This window comes from Giraffa tippelskirchi, chromosome 8 (genome assembly GCF_054371585.1).
Source record: "Giraffa tippelskirchi isolate mGirTip1 chromosome 8, T2T-mGirTip1v1.2.pri, whole genome shotgun sequence".
Taxonomy (NCBI): domain Eukaryota; kingdom Metazoa; phylum Chordata; class Mammalia; order Artiodactyla; family Giraffidae; genus Giraffa; species Giraffa tippelskirchi.
In genome coordinates, this window is record NC_137282.1 from 22,571,344 (window position 1) to 22,592,484 (window position 21,141).

At 38.7% G+C, this 21,141-nt stretch overlaps 1 long non-coding RNA gene across 1 annotated transcript in view; it reads left to right on the forward strand.

The window, feature by feature from the left end:
- The first annotated feature begins 8,835 nt into the window (after positions 1-8,835).
- Positions 8,836-21,141, forward strand: part of LOC145518052 (uncharacterized) — a 179,302-nt gene continuing 166,996 nt past the window's right edge. Inside the window, exons 1-2 of the long non-coding RNA XR_014062558.1 lie at positions 8,836-8,971; positions 13,127-13,239. This is a non-coding gene — a long non-coding RNA (uncharacterized LOC145518052). The remainder of the gene's footprint in view (positions 8,972-13,126; positions 13,240-21,141) is intronic.

The window sequence follows — 21,141 nt, forward strand, 5'->3', positions numbered from 1 at the left end:
CGACTCATGGATATGAATTTGAGCAAGCTCCGGAAGTTGGTGATGGACAGAGAAGCCTGGCGTGCTGCAGTCCACGGGATCACAAAGAGTCAGACACAAATGAGCATCTGAACTGAACTGATGACTATAGAAAGCTAAACCTACGGAAGTTGGAAGACAAAGACATAGCCTATTGACCAGAAACCTAGCCAGGGCAGCTGAGAGTTTGGTGACTATATCTGTGACGTACCCAGAGCCAGAAAACAGCATTTATAAGATGTGACTCTGGCTTGAGGGTCAGAGGGGAAAGGGAAGAAAGGAAGCACATACAAAACTAAAAAACAGCTAAATAGCTAAGAAGACAGGAGAAAAGAAAATGAACACTCAAAATGACTCCACAAATGAAAACTTCAAAGTGTTATACAATCAAAACCTGATAAAGATAGGTAACAGAATTTAAAAATCAGATCATGAATTGCGCTCAACTGAAATGGAAACGTACATTACCATATGTAAAATAGACAGCCAGTGGGAATTTGCTGTATGACTCAGGGAACTCAAACCGGGCCTCTGTAACAACCTTAGAGGGGTGGGGTGGGAAGGGGGTTGGGAGAGAGGTTCAGGGGTAAGGGGACATATGTGTACCTTGGCTGATTCATGTTGATGTTTGGCAGAAACCAACACCATTCTGTAAAGCAATTATCCTTTAATTAAAAAATTAATTAATTAAAAAAATTTTAAATATGTACATATAGCTCAAGATAAAATTGAGCCAAAATCCTTAAAAAATCAGCTTTAATGAAGAAACAAAAATAGGTACAAAAATTTAGAAGTCTTAAATATGAATAACAATCTTTGAATTAAAGAACTATGTAAGAAAAAAATCTCTAAACTAGACCTGATTGAAGACAGAAGAAAAACAGTAACAGTATATGTACTCCCAAATCAATTCACAGATAAATAGGTAATAAATATGAAAAGTGCAATTAGGATACATAGGTTTTAAGACTGAAAGACTACAACATATGTTCAATCAGCTTCAGAAGAAAAAAAGAGAATGGCAGAGAAACTGTACCTGTCAAGAGCAGAATTGAGAATTTCCAGAATTTTTAAAAAACATAACATCTCAGATCAAACATTTGCTGCAGGAACTGAATGGCACAGAAATGTAAATTTAGACTTAGGCACAACCTTGTAAAACTTCAAATCATCAAAGACTTTCATTAAAAAATTCTTAAAATTTATCAGAGGGAAAAAGATTACCTACAAAGGATTGCAAATTAGCCTTAAGCTGACTTCTTAACAGTAGTAATAAAAGCTAAAAAAATAATAGAACAATATTTTCAAAGTACTAAGAGAAAGAACACAGTGTTACACTCATCTAAATAGTCATTTTAGAGCAAGAGGCAAAATAAAGGCATTTCAAACACATGAAGATAACTGAGAGTTTACAGCTCACAGATCTTCATTCAAATAATTTTTTAATGATGTAAGCCCAGAGGGATAATAGAGACTAAAACAACATTAGTGAGTGAAGACACTGATAAAATTATGTTAGAAATTTTAATTAATAGTTGATACTAAAACTAATAATTTTTTGATAAAAATAAATCTCTAGGAAACAGTATATATATACTGTATGTATAAAAGAATTTTAAACAGGGAGTTAAAGCCTCCTAAAAACTTTGTTGTATATAGGAAGGAGATAAAAACGCTAAATGTTTGTAGATTTTTAATAATAATTTGTGTTGATGTTTGTAGCATGAAATAAGAATGTAGGCAGGACAAACATTTAGGGAGCTATTCAATAATCTAGAGAAAATGGAGTGATAATAAGAATTTCTCTTTCAGTCCACAGTTGTACACCTTCTACCAAGGTTCTGTCCTAATCTGTATTTTTCTCTTTTCATTCTCCCTTTCCACAATTTACATTAAAACAGCTTTACACGGATGAGTTCTGAATGTTTATTCATAACCTTATCCTTTCCCAAGACATAATCCTTTATTATCAATTTATTACTGGACATTTTCAACTAGATAACATATGAGCATCTCGAACTCTAAAGCACAACTGATACACCTTCACTGTAACTAATCAATATTAGTCATGAGTCTTTCAATCACCCAGTGTTGAACCCTGAGCATCAGTCTGAGCTTCCCCCCATTTGTTCTTCACAGCCAATCAGATAACAAGCTCTTGCTGTATAATTCTACAGTATCTCTTTTGCTATCTATTCCTTCATATTTCCATGGCCACCACTTATTTAAATTCTCATTTCATCTCTGCTGTAGGCAAGGTTTTAGCTCAATAATCTTCATCCCTTGGTGTTGCACTGTTCACATTTTGTGACAAAATAGACTTTGCAGATGGAATTAAGGTGGTTAATGTACCATCCTTAAAATAAAGAAATGGCCTGGATTATCTGAATGGACCCAACATAATCACATGGGCACTTAAAAGTAGGAGAAAAAAGCAAAACAGTCAATCAAAGAGATGTCACAGATAAGAAGCAGGAGGGATTCAAACCATGAAAAACCTTGATCCACTATTACTCTCTTTGAAGATAAAGTCAGGAAATGAAGTTGGATTTTAGAAGATGAGAATGACTGCCTGAGCAGCAGCCAGCAAGGAAACAGGGGCCTCAGTCTTATAACCCCAAGCACTACAATTCTTGCCCAAAACCTGAATGAGCCCAGAAGCAGACTTTTCACTGGAGCCTGTGGAAAGAATGAAGCCTTGATGACACCTTGATTTTGACCGATGAAATTTCTGACCTACAAAATTGTGGGATAACAGATTAATGTTGTTTTAGGCTGATAAATACATTTGCTGTATTTGTTACAGAGGCAAAATTAAGCTAAATCTCCCAACTTTTTCTTATCTTCATGCTCTTCTGCCTTTAAGTCAATTTTTTCCACCAGTTCAAGATTAAACACACACACACACACACACACACACACATACAGAACATCATAACATGACAATCCACTCCAGTGTTCTTGCCTGGAAACTCCCATGGACAGAAGAGCCTGGCAGGCTATAGTCCGTGGCGTTGCAAGAGTCAGACACGACTTAGCAACTGAGCAGCAACCACCAAGTCTCAACTCTCTAATCTCATTGTTGGTTTTTCTGGCATGGCAAGCCCCATCCTAAGTCATTTTCTGAGTATATCCAGAGACCTACTGTAAGTTAACTCTTAGCATAAACTATCAAAAATGATCTATGGGACCCACCATGAATAATAAAGACACTCCTATTCAAGGGTTAGAGATTACCTCCAGGAGCCATGACAAAGATCACACTTCTCTCTGGGGTCCAAATTTCTTACTCCTCAGCCTCCCCCCACTGTTTGGCATCCTACACTCCCACAGAACTGGAGTGCTCACTGCTCTGCACTTTTTCTGACACCCACCTTTGACTCACTGCTGCTGCTGCTGCTGCTAAGTCGCTTCAGTCGTGTCCGACTCTGTGCGACCCCATAGATGGCAGCCCACCAGGCTCCCCCGTCCCTGGGATTCTCCAGGCAAGAACACTGGAGTGGGTTGCCATTTCCTTCTCCAATGCATGAAAGTGAAAAGTGAAAGTGAAGTCGCTCAGTCATGTCCGACTCCTAGCGACCCCATGGACTGCAGCCTACTAGGCTCCTCCATCCATGGGATTTTCCAGGCAAGAGTACTGGAGTGGGGTGCCATTGGACTCACAGTATTCCTCAATTTAGAATGGCCTCCCTCTAATGTCTTCCCTAAAAATATGTATTTAAGTAGTCTTCAAGACCTAGATAAAATGCTCAATTCTTCATCAATTGTTTCTAATCCTAGCAATGAGAAACATCACTGTCTCCTGTGTATCCCTACCATATTTTTCTGGCAATTCGTTAAGCAGCTTTCCCCTTCCCTTTTCTTTATTTTAGTGAATTCTGAACTTCTTTTGTCTCATTCCCTTTTACACCCACATTATCTTTATACTGTAAGCTTTTCTAATATATCAAGGTGGGATATATCTATCTTACTCATTTGTTTCCTATACAGTTGCTGCATAATTTATAGTTGTCGAATTGTATGCACAACATAGACATTGCTCAGGAGGCATGTCATTCTAATACCCACTAAGACAATTCATCAATGAATGGAGCAAGTTAGATAGCTGCCATCTTGAGAAGCGGGACTAAAAGACGTGGGGGTGGGGATGGTGTCACAGAAAAGAGGTGCTAAAAAGTCTGTAGAAAGACACTTCTACAGAAAGTTGATATCATGATAGACTAGCCTCTGAGCGACTTAGCACGCACCATGGTACACTGAGGTATACCAAGTGATGGGTGATGGCAGTGGAGGTTTTGATGATTGTGGGGTGTGTGTGTCTCAGAGAAAAAGGGTAGAAACACTTTAAATGTGTTTATCCAATGTCCTATAGTTTACGATTTATCTTCCGTGTTCTGATGGTGCAAAATTACTTCCAAAGCATGTCAATGGACTTGCAAGTGAAAAAGTATGCAAATGGTAAAAGTACTCCAAGCATTAACAGCTTTATAGAATTTCGTAAGTGGTATGGAGGGGATGGCAAAGCCAGCATCCTTATTCCTCTCCTGCATTTTACTGTCTGACCCACTCAGTTGCAGCTGTTTTCATGGAGGGGTGTTCTGGCCACTTCTGTAGACTGCACTGCCTAGTTCTGCATACAGCTGGGCAGAAGTTAGGACCAAAAGCGACCAACAGACAACATGGTAGGACTTGCAAATATAATTTCAGAACAGCATTATTTGTGGAGTCAATAAGGTGTTAGTTGCTAAGTTGTGTCCAACTCTTGTGACCCCACAGACTGCAGCCCACCAGGCTCCTCAATCAATGGGAATCTCCTGGCAAGAATAATGGAGTGGGTTGCCATTTGCTTCGCCAGCAGATCTTCCTGATCCAGGGATCGAACCCAGGTCTCCTGCATTGCAGTCAGTTGGAGATTAGCTAAACAAATTATGACAAATCTATTAAATAGAAAACTAGGCATGATTAATAGAAGCTAGGGTCTGTGTCTGATAGAAATATTTTCCTAAACATATTGAAAAGTTAAAAAACGTAAGGAACATTATGTACACCCACTTGTGTAAAAGATATTTTGTATACTTGCTTGCATGTCAAATGTTTTGAAGCATTATACATATGCTCTTAATAATGACTGGCCCCCCCAAAGCAGTGCAATGGGACATGGGACTGTGGAAGATTTTTCCCATTCTATATTTCTGTACCGTGTTGTTTTTAAATGATGAGCATGCACTATTTTATTTTGTAAAAGCTTTAGTCATTTTACAACTTCGCTTTATTGCACTAGCCCTTAATTTCCATTTTACTCATTTTTCCGTATTTGACTAATTTGCCCATCAAAAATCCCCATATGAATTCTGTGGCAGCAAAGATAAAAACAAATTACTTAGGCATAATCTTATTTTACCTCTAAGGTGCTTGTAATAATGGAAATAAAGGTGTGAAACATGTTAATACTGTATGTTTAAGATCAAAATCTTTTAGACAGAAATCTTTATGATTACTTTAAATAGGTCCCTTCTAAGTCATGTGAAAGTATTTGTTTTGACAGATAATTTTCTGTTCATGTTTAAAACTACTCCACTTCTAAGTTTTGTTTTCTCTCAATCTGTGGAAAATGAGTCACTAAAAAAGTTCACCTAACATTTTCTTCTTGAACACATTGAAAGATTAATAATCTTTACTTTTGTTAAGTAAGAAAGTCAATCTAATTTAGATAACCTAGGATCATATTTCTTTCTATAGAATTAACAGACCAAGTGATATTCTATAATTATATTTACAATGTCCTCTATATTTACTAATACATGTCTATATGATTAAAACTCCATTTCCAGGAAAAAAAAATATATGTTACTCTAGAATTTTATCTGAGCCCAGTGGTGATTTTCTTAGGATGCCATTTGGTGGGAAAAAAAAGGAATTTACCTTTTATTATGGTATTTATGCATCTTAGAGCTTTTGTGCTTACTTTTCTCTCCCTGATACTGCTAGTATAAAATCAGATTTTATTAATAATAACATTAAGTGATTACAACATGAACAGTGTTAGCAGTAATACTTAGTAGTAGAAACTGGTAAACAATGCAGATATATACCACTAAGCACTAAATGTTTTCTATCTAAATGATTTTAAATGTGAGAGAGTGAAAAGAAAGTAACAGATTCTGAGTATCTAGACTTTCTGTCTGGCTCTTTTTAAAAATCTAACGTCTCTCTTTCTTTTTATTGAAATATAATTGCTTTACAATGTTGCTATTTCTGCTGTATGACAACATGAATCAGCCATACATATATTCCCTCCCTTTTGAGCCTCCCTCTCAGTCCCCCATGCCACCCCACCCCTCTAAGCAATCACAGAGCATTAAGCTGAGCTCCCTGTGCTATACAGCAGCTTCCCACTAGCTATCTGTTTTACACATGGTAGTATGTATGGGCTTCCCAGGTGACTCAGCGATAAAGAATCTGCCTTCCAATGTAGGAAACACGGGTTTGATCCATGGGTCAGGAAAATCTTCTGGGGAAGGAAATGGCAACCCACTCCAGTGTTCTTGCTTTGGAAATCCCATGGACGGAGAAGCCTGGCAGACTACAGTCCATGGGGTCACAAAAGTATCAGACACAACTGAGGAAATAACTACAACAAGTGTAGATACGTCAACGCTACTCTCTCAATCCCTCCCACCCTCTCCTTTCCCCACTATGTCCACAAGTCTGTTTTCTATGTCTGTGCCTCCATTTCTGAGATAGGTATGTGAGCCATCCTCTAAGGTCATGGCAGGAGGCAGAGAGGGACTTAACAGTATTGTTGTTGTTCAGTTGCTAAGTTATTTCTGACTCTGCAACCCCATGGGCTGCAGCATGCCAGGCTCCTTTGTCTTTCATTATCTCCTGGGGTTTGCTCAGACTCATGTCCACTGAGTCAGTGATGCTATCTAAACATCTCATCCTCTGTTGCCCCCTTCTCCTTTTCCCTTCAGTCTTTCCCAGCATTGGGGTCTTTTCCAATGAGCCAGTGCTTCACATCAGGTGGCCAAAGTATTGGAGCTTCAGCTTCTCCATCAATTCTTTCAATGAATATTCAGGGTTGATTTTCTTTAGGAGTGACTGGTTTGATTTTCTTGCAATCCAAGGGACTCTCAAGAGTCTTCTCCAGCACCACAATATGAAAGCATTGATTCTTTGGTGCTCAGCCTTCTTTATGGTCCAACTCTCACATCCATACATGACTACTAGAGAAATCACAGCTTTGACTATATGGCCCTTTGTCGGCAAAGTGATGTCTCTGCTTTTTAATACTCTGGATAGGTTGATGATAATTTTTAAGTCTCCAGTTTAGGGCATATAACTGAAAAGATACTAGGGTTCTTACTGATTGGCTTATTGGTTTGTTTTGAATTAGGATTTTATTTTAGCTCATTCCATGTTGGAGTCACGAAATCCCCTACATACTCATTTCACCTCACTAAGAGAGTCAAGAGGATATCAGAGGTCACCAACACGCTTAGCAACAGCACCAACACCTATAACTGGTCCTTGAAATCACCTACTCTCTGGCTGCCTATTGACAGACATGATTTCATGTAACGCCCATAGCAGTATGACCAGGATTTCACATGAGAAGATGCTGAGGCACAGAGAAGTAATTTCATGGTAGTTAGTGGAGTAACTGTGGCTTCCCAGATGGCACCGTGCTAAAGAAGCTGCCTACCGATGTAGGAGATGCTAGAGATGTGGGTTCGATCCCTAGGGGATCGGGAAGATTCCCTGGAGTAGGAAATGGCAACCCACTACAGTATTCTTGCCTGGAAAATTCCATGAACAGAGGAGCCTGGTGAGCTACAGTCCATAGGGTCGCAAAGAGTCAGATACAACTGAGTGACTGAGCACACTATGAGTGGAGTAATTAGGATCCAAACCTTCCACCGACAGATCCCAAATCACCTTGTCTTTCTGTTCTGCCAGGATTGCCTGCCATTTTTCTTTAATTTGTAAGCAAGGGAAAGGGGAAAGTTCAGAGCGCTCTGCCTCCAGACAGCATCTGCTTGGCTCTGCAGTGTCAGTTGCCACGTGGTTGGCTGGTTGCATACCACACATCTTGGAAATGAGGCATATCTCTGAGGCCAAGTCAGTATAAAAGAGGATAAGGGAAGAATCGTGCTGGAGTTAAGAGCTAGTAAACCACCATGATGTCCCTTTCTTGATGCTTTAGAAAAAAAAAATCACAACATATGTTTTTATCTAATGGTTATTACATGTCAGAAAAAGTAACTACTCTGTTTCCTTAAAGCTTTGTTAAACCTGAAGGAAACTTGACGAGTGTCTGTAGCTTGGACCTACCACCTATGTACAAAATGCACTGTACAGAGTTCATGTCAGTTTCTCTGTTTCTGTGTTTCTCAATTAGTGTAGACATATGTCTGTGTGATTTTGAGGCCCCATATAAGGTTTGACAGTTTATGACACAGGACAATTACACTGAGCACAGAGCAAGCATTTCAGCAGGTGGTAATTATATAGATATTCATGGAGAATTTGTGTAAGTTAGTGGATATAGTGAGTCAAGATTGTATCAAAAGAAAAAGAACTAGTGAAAGTATGTTGAATTGTACAGAACTCATGACTAACCAGAGAAATTTGCTTTATCTGGAAGGGCAAATTTCTTACTTGAGCTGAATTTCAAGGAGGAATGAATATTTTAAATAGGTCCCTTATATAAAAGGTTTCTTAGCAAATTAATTAACAGAGTTTCCACGAGGAATGAAGCCTAGAGCAGAGCAGATTCCAAATTCTTTGTTCTTAATAGGTTCTAGAATGCTAGTCATGCATTGATTACCAAAGGATATTTTGGGCGACATTGGGGAAGTCAAGTAATAAACAGATCTGGTCCGTTCCTGTCTAAAGACCCTTTGAGAATAATCTCAACCTGAGGCATTTATTGGCTTTAATAATGAGAAAAGTGAGTTGGGAAATAGCAGATGTTAATGAAAACTTGTTCAAATCTCTGCCTTGAAAGGGAGGTTGATCAGTTTATTCAAGTCTAATTTAGCCTACAGTTATGTTATTTAATAATTATCCAATAAGCTCCCTCCAAAGTGTGCTATAGTAATATTCTGGACAATAATCTCATTTTCTAAGACTATACGTGTATGTTGACGTCTTTAGAATAGCCTTTTCCCAGACTCCATCATTTCTGGGGAGCATGGATTATATAGGAAATTTTATAGGTCACAGACTTTTTTTTTGGTCTGAAGGAAATTGAATACTGGATAATAGTAATCACAATAATCCTTTAAATTTGTATAGTATTAACTAGATACAAGTACTTTTTCATGTATTATCTCAGTTGGTATTTACAATTTAAATATACTTTAAACCACGTTTCTTTGACATTTTAGAATGTGCCTTTTTTAATGAAAGTTGAGCATTTGAGATTGTCCAGTGGTTTGATTACTTAGTCTTTTACTCATATCTTCCACAAATATTTGTTGGACACTGTGCTAAGTTCTAGGAATACAGAAGTAAATAAGACAGGATTTTAGTAGGACAGATAATAGTGACTTGCAAAATTAGTTATTTCATGATAATTATAAGTTCTCTGAAAAAGAAGTTGAGTTAACAACTAACAGGAAGACTTGACCCAATCTTGTAAATTAAGGAAGATTTCCCCAGGGAAGTGGTGTTTTATAGGAACTCTGAAAGACAAGTAGGAATTAGGAAGTTGGAAAGACCAGTCCAAGTAGATGACAAGGCAAATATGAATGCCTTAAGACAGGGTAAAGTAGTCCAAGTTCCATGATCCAAGAATTTAATGAAAGCAGCTATGGCTTGGCTAAAAATGTGTGTATGTGGAAAGAATCTGGAGGAGTAGGGGTTATAGAAAAATCAAGATGAGTTAAGCAGTGGCCATATCATGCAAAGTCTTACAGAGATTTTCACTGTGTCCACTTAACGACAATGCTTTTTAAGCACCTACTGCATACCCATCCTTATTTTACCAGCTGAATAGAATGCAAAGAACTTTAGGTCATTTGTCCAAGATTACACATCTGAGAACTATGCAAGTTGGGATATGACCTAGGTGGTCTTGCTCCAGGGTCTTGTCTCTGAACTCTAGACTGGGCATCAAACAACCAGTGAAGGCTTGGAGCAAGGAATGGACATATCCACTCTTGCACTGGGGTTATGGGTTCCTGTAAAGAACATTTATTGAACAAGTAGTGTACAAAACTGTAATATATGCTTTGATATCTTATATGTTCATTTGTACACCTTATTCTATCAGAGTGAACCCTTAAATCATACAGACACGAAGATTAAAGGGACAATGCATAAATGTAAAGTTTATATAGAAATAAACTGTGACAAAGCAGTTTTAATTAAAGTGGTATTTGGATAGGTGTGGAATGGTCAAGAATTTGAAAGAGTTGTAAAACCATAATGACACTATGAAGCCACATTTTCATAGTATCTTAATTTACAAAGTACAATAATTTCATTGGATCCTCACAATAACTCAGTGATGTAGTCAGGCAGGACAGGGATTATTTCTACCTTATTTTAAAATTAATTTTTACTGGAGTATAGTTTCTTTACAATGTCATGATAGTTTCTATTGTACAGCAAAGTGAATCAGCCATACATAGACATATATCCCCTCCCTTTTGGAGTTCCTTACCATTCAGATCACCACAGAGCATTAAGTAGAGTTCGCTGTGCCATGCAAAGGTTCTCATTGGTTATCTATTTTATTCATGGTATCAATTGCATATATGTGACAATCCCAATCTCCCAATTCCTCCCACTTCCTCCCCTTATCCCTTCCTATCCATACATTTGTTCTCCATGTCTGTGGCTCTATTTTTGCTTTACAAATAAGATCATCTACATAATTCTTCTAGATTTCATATATATGATATTTGTTTTTCTCTTTTTTTACTTACTTCACTCTGTGTGCCACTCTCTAGGTCCATCCACGTCTATACAAATGTGTTTTTGTTCCTTTTTTCAGCTGAGTAATATTGCATTGTACATGTGTAGCACATATATGTTCCTTTGCATTGTTGTTGTTCAGTAGCCAAGTTGTGTCCAACTCTTTGAGACCCCATGGACTGTATATATATATACACACAAGTACTCTCTAGGTCGGTGTAGTTAAAGCTAAGAATTTTCCAGTAGTCATGTACCGATGTGAGAGTTGGACCATAAAGAAGGCTGAGCACCAAAGAATTGATACTTTCGAACAGTGATGCTGGAGAAGACTCTTGAGAGTCCCTTGGATAGCAGAGAGGTCCAACTAGTCGATCCTAAAGGAGATCAGTCCTAAATATTCATTGGAAGACTGATGCTGAATCTGAAGCTCCAATACTTTGGCCACCTGATGCAAAGAGCCAACTCATTGGAAAAGATCTTGATGCTGGGAAAGATTGAGGTCAGGAGGAGAAGGGGCAACGGAGGATGAGATGGCTGGCTTCCATCATCGACTCAACGGACATGAGTCTGAGCAGACTCCGGGAGATGGTGAAGGACAGGGAAGCCTGGCACGCTGCAGCCCATAGGGTTGCAAAGAGTCGGACATGGCTGAGCCACTGAAGAACAACAACAAATATAGATGTGTGTACCCTTACAGACAAGGGAACTAAAATTAGGAAAGAATGAAGTATGACTGCCAAGCCAGACTGCCCTGAAATCTGCTTTTACACAATGTTGTCTAAACAGAAGGAAGAATCTGTGGAGACCTACAGAGGAAGGAAACACAAAATGCTGTATGTGACAAATAGAGCAAAATATTTATAAACCTTTTGTAAACCAAAGGAAATAAAGAGTTAAAAACAATGTTATGCATTTCATTTTCTCTTCTAGAAAACATATGCTTAAAAGGTCCTTTACAGAATTACTGTTATGGCCCCTAACTGAAAACCTGCTCTTAAAAACGTATCTCTTGGTTGTTTTTTTTTTATTTCCCTAACATATGCAAGTATTATGAGATTATCAGAGATTGTGAAGAAGGAGTAATATACATTTTGAGATTAAAAGCTAAGTAATTTAGTTAAGTTAGTAAATACAGTTAGTTGCCTCTGCTTGATTTAATTTTTTTTTCTGTAGAGAAGTAACTAATTATTTGAGAGTGTCAAGAAAAATTGAGTAGTTTTTCAAACGTCTTTTTTTCTACCATGACTCATAAAAAGGAAAGTGCAATCAATCTTGGATTGCAACTCTTGGGCCAATATGCTAGTAAGAGACAGGAAGTTGGCTGCAGCTAGGCTAGGCCAGGCCAATGTCACTATCAAGAAATTACTGTGTGTGTGTGTGTGTGTGTGTGTGTGTGTGTGTGTGTGTAATTTATTTTCTACCTAAGCTGCTGATGTGGGTAATGCCCAAGGTGACACCTCTGCTTTGGACTTGACCCACCCCAATTTCAGTCTCAAGTTCTGATATCTCAGGGTTATGAACACTATGAATAAAATCAATTAAAGGACATGCAGTTGCCCCTTTTGAATTATTGTTCATTTTGGCCCACCTTCTTTTTCCTTCATTAGTCCTAGGCATAAAGCCAACAGGAGATTTATGGCTCACTCATGGCCTCTCTTTTCTCAGTTGTCTTTCTGTTATTTATGGACAGTAAAACTAATGCCTGAACAAATGTTGAATTCCACTTAAACCCTTATTCACCTAGAAAAACGGATGATCAAGTTACCTGACAGCTTCAGCACACATTTCAAATGAGATTATGACAACTCACCTGTGTTGAAATAACTTTCTGAGTCCAAGATGAAGCTGCTCCTGCTTGGGGTGGCAGGTCAGCAAACCAGAACTTAGAAAACGTTTGTGTCCCTGTAAATGCTCCCCTTGATCAGAAACACAACATATCCGGTTAGCTAATCCCCCAACGCCAAACCAACTCTGGGCCTTCTCACCCAAAACAAGGTTGACTCTGTGATCCCAGCCCATTGGACATTTACTATTTGTCTCTTTCTTTTCCTTGATTCTTTACCCTATAAGAGTATCCTGCCTTCCACTCCATTTTTCAGTTTTCCACAGGAGACTGCCCACTTCATGAAGTGTTAATGTTTGTTTGTATCACCTAAATTGTTTCCTTTTTTTTTCAAAACAGTTTTTGGTGAATGTTTTGAAGAATGGCATTCAAATCTGACTGTTAACAGCCTATGACATCTGGGCAAGATCTCTTTGAGTTCACAGTTCCTCTCATCATTTTGGAGGGCTGGGGTAAGTCACTCAGATATGACCTCTGCTCCTTTGCATGAAGTTCTCTTATCCAAAAACCTTTATTTAAAAAAATATATATTTATCTACTTATTTCTCAGGAAGTTTCTGGGGCTCTGAAAAGATCCTAGGGTTTGTTAAAATTTCCAGCAAAGTTCTGGGAGAGTTGTATGGGGAGTTCACAATGGGTGTCAGTCCTTAGGGGACTCACAAAGCCTCAGAGTTGGGTCCATAAAATAAACTGCTGGGGAATTGGGAAAATAAACTAAAGAAAGAAATTCAGACTGTTTTGACAATCAAATCCTAAGTACATACAAGTCAGTCTATAAAAGCCATCAGGGCATCCACCATCATAAAGAAATCCCCTGAAAGAAATATTAGATGTCCTGCTAATGGGAATCTTGAAAGCGAAAGCTGTAAAATTGGTGAACATGGATTGAGTACTTAAAGCTGTTGGAGGGCTCAGCACCTGAATCCAAGACTCACAGTCAAACAAGTTGGCCACAGAATGGGTTAGGTCAACGGGTTGGTCACCCTCCAACCTTAAGGAAATTTCATGCAACGACGTGTACTGTAAAGCCCCACAAAAATCCACAACCCAGTGGTACATCCCTTTCAAGAATTAATTTGGCTCCCAGACCCAACACTTAGCCAAAGAAATAGGATTCTCGGGTTTCAAAGAGGTGAGTGTGCCACCTTCTGGCACACCTGCTTATTTTATGTCACAGAACTGTGGTCCAGGAAGCTATAGATGACATCAACAACAAAAATGGCAAAATTTTACTAAGACAGTCCAGAATTACAACAGCCATTATGGGAAACATCCCAATTAGATAAGATTATTCATTTAAAAAGTGCACTTGAAAGTGAGTTTGCTCAAAGTAAACGAAGAGAATATTTTACTTGGCATCAGAAGCTTCCAGTAGGCTTCAAGATTCCCAAATAGTTTCATTGAAAGTTTTATTACAAAGACTAATGAAAAAGATGCAAGAGGGACCTAAAACAAAAGACTCTAAGAGCGTCCTGACTCCTAGTACTCACCCTCTCCTCCTTCACTTGATGGTCATTCTACTGGTCCTCTATCTGAATTGCCTTCCCACTTTGATGAGACCATAAGATTGAAACAAGAGTCCCCCCTTTAGTGGCCCAAACAACCGCAACAGCTCCAAGGCTAGAAACCTAGAACACTTGCCACCCCTGTTCACCCTTTCAGGACTCCATCATCAAAACACTGGACCAGAAATTGATCTTTCAGCTTCAACTGACCAGGACACAGGAAAAAAGATTGTCCTCGAAGGTTTGGTCAAATTCTTCCACACCAGCTTGAGTGCCCCCATATGAGCCCCTCCCAGGATGGAACTCAATGGGATCCCCTGGCAACTGGTTAAATAGTCAAAGGGAAACTAAAATTAATATTAAAGGAAAATCGTGTTCTGGAAGGTACGAGAGTTACACTCTCCACTTTAAACCCCACTCTCTCCAGAGCCTACATGGGATCCTGGGAAAACTGGCAAAAGCTGGCAAAGGGTGAGAATTCTTACCAAAGTCAGCTCTCCCAGATATCTGTGGTGTCCCATTAAGACAGGAAGGTAAAATTTCACAGTTTCCTCCTTTCTCAATCCAGACTCCTGTGCATTTGGGTTTGGGGCTACCCAATCCTTTGAGAAGGTTGCCAATCCTTTCTTTCTTAGGGACAGCTGTTGCTTTTTTTGTTTAGCTCCTTTTGTGTCCTGAGAGCTTGGCGTGGCTTTCTGCCTGCCTGGGACATGTCTTTATGTAGACAGGTAGCTCTCCTGTCATGTTGGGGGTCCAAAAACTTGGTTGGATAGAAGTGTGGGTTCCACTCCATTTGTGGTTAGGGTCCTACCAGCTCTCAAGGAAATCATCTTTCTTTCTTTTCCCTGTTTGGAGGAATGGCTCTGGATCTTAGGAGAGTAGTGTCTTTTGAATTCTTCTGAGGAATGCCTCTTTGGCCCATAAGCTCATTCAGTGCTTCCATGAATATCTACTATTTGTAGTGGCTAAAACCTGACAAGATACTTACAAGGATTTTTTTAAAGTAGCTCTATGGTCAGAAGTTGGCCATTTTGAAAGGTGATATTCAGAACCTGAGAGGAATGTGTCTGTGGGCCTTCACCCCAAGCTAAATAAAGTCATGTACCCAGAGAAAAAGAAAATGTTTACTAACAGCTCTAATTCTAGAATGTAGGAATCTTGATTGCAGTCTTAGTTGAAGAACTCTCTTGATATAAAAAAGCAAATTGAAGATAATGTAATTGGATGGATGGGTCAGTGCCTTAATATTATTCAGGCTACAACCCAATTCTTTGAGGATTTGCAAACAGCTGTCCTACAAATTGAGGAGAACTGGTACAACTTGACTTACAAATTGAGCTTTTATAAGAATGCAAAAAGCCCACCTACTCTTTTTACCAACCTCAAAACCTCCCCTATTCATCTCAAAAGGTTTGTAGGTATTGTATGCCAAGTAAGTTTGGACTGTATCCTGGACATTCTAAACATTATGTTTTGAGACTGGTTTTAATCCTCTAGAGAATGTTGATATTTTTGTTTAAGCCAATCATAAACGCAGTTTGGTTCCAGCCACAGATTCAAATCAGTCCTTTCTGTGGATGATCGTTTCCGTGTCGTTTCTATTTTGGATGTCTTTGAACTGTTTTACAATCTGTCCCATGTGCGCACCACCTGTGGCCATTCTGAGGCTTGAGTGTGAGTCTATTGCTCATTACAGTTCTCAAAGGCTTTGGTACATTGTGTGCAATTAGATCCATGCATGTATAGCTCTGACTCAGCACAAAAGTTCAGTAACAACTTTATTGGGTCACTTCTCTGAGTTCTGTGATCACACTGGTACTTTTGTTCCCCTTAGGGCTCCCCCTTATGGGCCCTTGGTCCAAAAGCTGGGACTTGATTTACCTCACTCTGCTATGTACTTAGCTTAAATGTACTCAAGTCTGGACAGAGGAAAAATAATGGTTTCATTCCTGTCATCTTGGACCATAGCTTCTCTGAATGGAGTGGCTGCTTCCTTTCGTTCAGAATCGTAGATGACTGCTGCCCCCACTGTCATGGCCAGAGGACCCCTTTCCTGCTCCTCAACCGTAAACCAGAGGACTTCACTTAGAACTCCTTTAGTCCACGCAGAAGTCCCCTTAAGGGTTCCACGTGCCTTGTTCAGGCCAGTAGTCACAGAAGGGATGAAAATGGTAAACTTGCAGCTAGTTCAGTGGTACTTTGAGTCTGGCCTTCTCCCCCAATCCATCGGGCACTATTTACTTTCAAGAAATCTCCAACAGCTGCCCCATGCATTCTGCCCTATTGTTGAAGCTACATTCAGCAAAGACAGACAGGATGGAAGTGCTCACATTCACACCCAGAACCAGCACACCGCTCATTAGCATTTCAAAAGTTCTAAGTCCTGCAAGAGACCACTTTCGCTTTTTTAACCCATGTTTTCTCAAACATATTTATCCTCAGAATCCAGTTCTCACCTAATGGTTACCAGAATAACAACTTACAGAATCATTATTCCTCAAGAATACAATTTCAAAACCACTGTTCTGAAATAAAACTAATACTTTTTTTAAAATCCATAAACCATCAGTAGTTGTCTTTTACTTAATGGCTGGGAAAATAAATACATAGAGATCATGTGACATTATCCACATATTCTGTTCTTTCTGTGTTTAGCAAAGTAATGCCTTCAGATAAAGGCTGTATTTAAGCATCCCAACAGTGCATGTCATTTATCTATGAGCCACTTATTATTATCCTCATTTTCTAAACTCAGAGTGGATGTAGAATCATTAATTATTTATCTCTCTATGTTACTTCTACAGATTTAATGCACAACCTCCACCTGACTCGTGTAATCATGTTATATGAATCTTATTTATATAGAGACTACTATGGTCTGAGCGTTTGTGTCCTCCCAAAATTAATATGTTGAAATCTTAATCCCAATATAATGATACTAGGAATTGGGAGGTGATCTGGTCATGAAGGTGAATCCCTCATGATGGCATATATTCCCTTGAAACAGAGGTTTCAGGGAGATCCCTCACTCCTACCATGGGACATTATAGTAAGATGGTCATCATTAATACCAAGTTGGCTAGTGGCTTGATCTTGGACTTCCTATCCTTCAGAACTGTGAGAAATAAGTTTCTGTTACTTGTAAGCCTCCCAGTTTATGTTGTTTTTGTTTCAGCATCCCAAATGGACTAAGACAGGGTTATAGTGACAGATTTAGTGCTAAAATCTAATGAAGAAAAGCAAGACCATAAGATCCGTACGTGTAAATGGATCCACTCAGGGCAGTCTTACATGTGTGTAAACAGTGATTCTCTAATTTTAGGTCTCTACAATACAGAGGGGCCTATCAATAGGCCCCAATAGCTTGTTCGAGTTTATGATGTAACACATACAAAGACAGATGAGCAGACATCATTTAACTGAACAACATGAATTACTGAATGACTTCTGTTGACCAAGACATGTAAAATATCCCTTGCCTTCTTTTGACAAACCTTGCAAACATCTGCTGCATTGCTTCCTTTATTGACCTCTCCAGAGGAGTCATTGTTTGACTTGGGCCAATTTATGGTTATAATTATCAGTTCAGGAATGACGACATAAAGTATGGCTTTATGTAATATCGTTTCACTGTAAATCATGAGCCATAATTCCTCTCTTTGGCAACTAAACGTCTGTTAATAACAGATGGATTCACTCAGGTGCTGTGTATAAGGCGATAGAACATAGCAAGTGTTTTCTTCAAGTGGTTTTGTAAAACTTGGTATCTTCTTGGATGTTCCTATTTTAGAGCTCTTGAATAGTAAAAATTCTACTTTTGTATTATGCTGGAGATTTTAAATTTTGCATTCCTGTCTCTTTAAGAAATACCGATGTTCAGTTTTCTTGTCCTTCTTTTTGGAATTCTAACTATGCAAAACACAATTTTCATGTGCACTTGTGCATGGTATGTGTGTGAGAGAGGATGAAGCATTTTTTAAAAAGTATTCAGATTTAAGTGACTAGCAGGATAATTGTTTATACAGGAAATCTTCTTCATTGGTGGACCATAAGTCATCTCTTATTAACCCTACTTTTACTTGGCTTATACTGAAACAGAGAAAAACAAAAGAGGAAATAAAATACTTAAGACTTAACACAACATTCTTCACCACATCTTGCAGTATGATTGGAAAATACTCTCTGTGTGATGACATAAAAATCTTTAGAGTTTAGGCACACTTATATTCATATCCGCTGGATCATCGAAAAAGCAAGAGAGTTCCAGAAAAACATCTATTTCTGCTTTATGGACTATGCCAAAGCCTTTGACTGTGTGGATCACAACAAACTGTGGAAAATTCTGAAAGAGATGGGAATACCAGACCATCTGACCTGTCTCTTGAGAAACCTGTATGCAGGTCAGGAAGCAACAGTTAGAACTGGACATGGAACAACAGACTGGTTCCAAATAGGAAAAGGAGTATGTCAAGCCTGTATATTGTCACCCTGCTTATTTAACTTCTATGCAGAGTACATCATGAGAAACGCTGGGCTGGAAGAAACACAAGCTGGAATCAAGATTGCTGGGAGAAATATCAATAACCTCAGATATGCGGATGACACCACCCTTATGGCAGAAAGTGAAGGAGAACTAAAGAGCCTCTTGACGAAGGTGAAAGAGGAGAGTGAAAAAGTTGGCTTAAAGCTCAACGTTCAGAAAACTAAGATCATGGCATCTGGTCCCATCACTTCATGGGAAATAGATGGGGAAACAGTGGAAACAGTGTCAGACTTTATTTTTTGGGCTCCAGAATCACTGCTGATGGTGACTGTAGCCATGAAATTAACAGACGCTTACTCCTTGGAAGGAAGGTTATGGCCAACCTAGATAGCATATGTAAAAGCAGAGACATTACTTTGCCAACAAAAGTCCGTCTAGTCAAGGCTATGGTTTTTCCAGTGGTCATGTATGGATGTGAGAGTTGGACGGTGAAGAAAGCTGAGCGCCACAGAATTGTTGCTTTTGAACTGTGGTGTTGGAGAAGACTCTTGAGAGTCCCTTGGACTGCAAGGAGATCCAATCAATCCATCCTAAAAGAGATCAATCCTGGGTGTTCATTGAAAGGACTGATGTTGAAGCTGAAAGTCCAATACTCTGGGCACCTCATGCGAAGGGTTGACTCACTGGAAAAGACCCTAATGCTGGGTAGGATTGGGGGCAGGAGGAGAAGGGGATGACAGAGGATGAGATGATTGGATGGCATCACCGACTCGATGGGCATGGGTTTGGGTAAACTCCGGGAGTTGGTGATGGACAGAGAGGCCTGGCATGCTGCAATTCATGGGGTCGCAAAGAGTCGGACACGACTGAGCGACTGAACTGAACTGAACTATATTCGTATCTAATTTTGCACTAATTTGTATGAATTTTAGTATCTTATTATGTCTAATGAAGATAAAAATATTTTCATTGGAAAGTTGAGATATTAGCGATAAGATGAGGAAAGCATTTGGTAGCATTTATAACCTATTAACCCATTAATACAAGATATGCATATAAAATAATAATAAAAGTGCATGATACAGAGTAAAACCTCAAATAGTTAATATTATTTTCATATGACTCTTGTTGTTTTGTTGTTGTTCAGTTGCTAAGTAGTATCCAACCCTTTTGTGACCCCGTGGACTGTAACCTGCCGGGCTCTTCTGCCTATGGGATTCTTCAGGCAGGAATACTGAAATGAGTAGCCATTTCCTTCTCCAGGGGATCTTCCCGACCCAGGCATTGAACCTGAGTCTCTTGTGTCTCCTGCGTTGGCAGGTGATTTTTTTTTTTTTACCACTGAGCCACCAACGAAGTGTTACTTTTTAGCATGTGTCTAAACTGAGATTAGAAATAATATAAAATTTTGCTTGTCAAGAGGGATATTTTTATTAAATCTTGGGGCTTGAAACAAGTTCATAGATATTTTTTATTAATATTTCCTTAATAACATGTCACTTAAACTAAGTCTCTTTTATATTTTTTCTTAGACTTGCCTTTTGATGGATATCAATTTTTTTGAAAAGAAAATGAAATATTGGCTGAGATATTTTGTCAAATATATCATGTTGTCTGTTAACAAAACAACCCTTATAAGGCATAAATTTTCCTTTAATAAGAATTTTAAGCAACCAGCTATACTTACTCATATTTTCTTCATTTCCCTCCTTAAGATCTCATTATATTCACCAAAGAAAAGTAATTTAAAAGTTAGAAGACTCTAGTGTCTGGAATAAAACTATGCTCCATGTCAATGATTAAAATTATGATTTTCCAGGCTTCAATACTCTAATAAGTAAGAGAGAAGGATAAGATATTTTGTTAAATAATTCTCAGAATGAAGTATGAAATCATAGTATCTGCCTCAAGCCTTATAAATGAAGAGGATCTTACTTTATATACAAGTAGGAAAAATTACCCTAATTCTGTAATTAAGGAAACTATGTGGAACTTAATTTTTTATCCAAATTGCCTATTCATTCAATCATAACACAAATTTCTTTAGTCTCAACTATGGAACATATGGGCTTCCCAGGTAGCACTGTGGTAAAGAATGCTGCCAATGGAAGAAACACAGGAGATGTTGCTTTGATCCCTGGGTTAGGAAGATACCTCAAAGTGGGGAATGAAACCCGCTCTAGTATTCTTGAGTGGAAAATTCATGAACAGAGGAACCTGGAGGGCTACAGCCCATAGGGTCACAGAGTTAGACATGACTGAGCAACTCAGCACGCACACATGTACTGTATGCTGTATGATGTGATCTGGGAGATGCAATAATGAATAATACCTGCCTTCAAAATGTTTATCAGGACTTCCCTGGT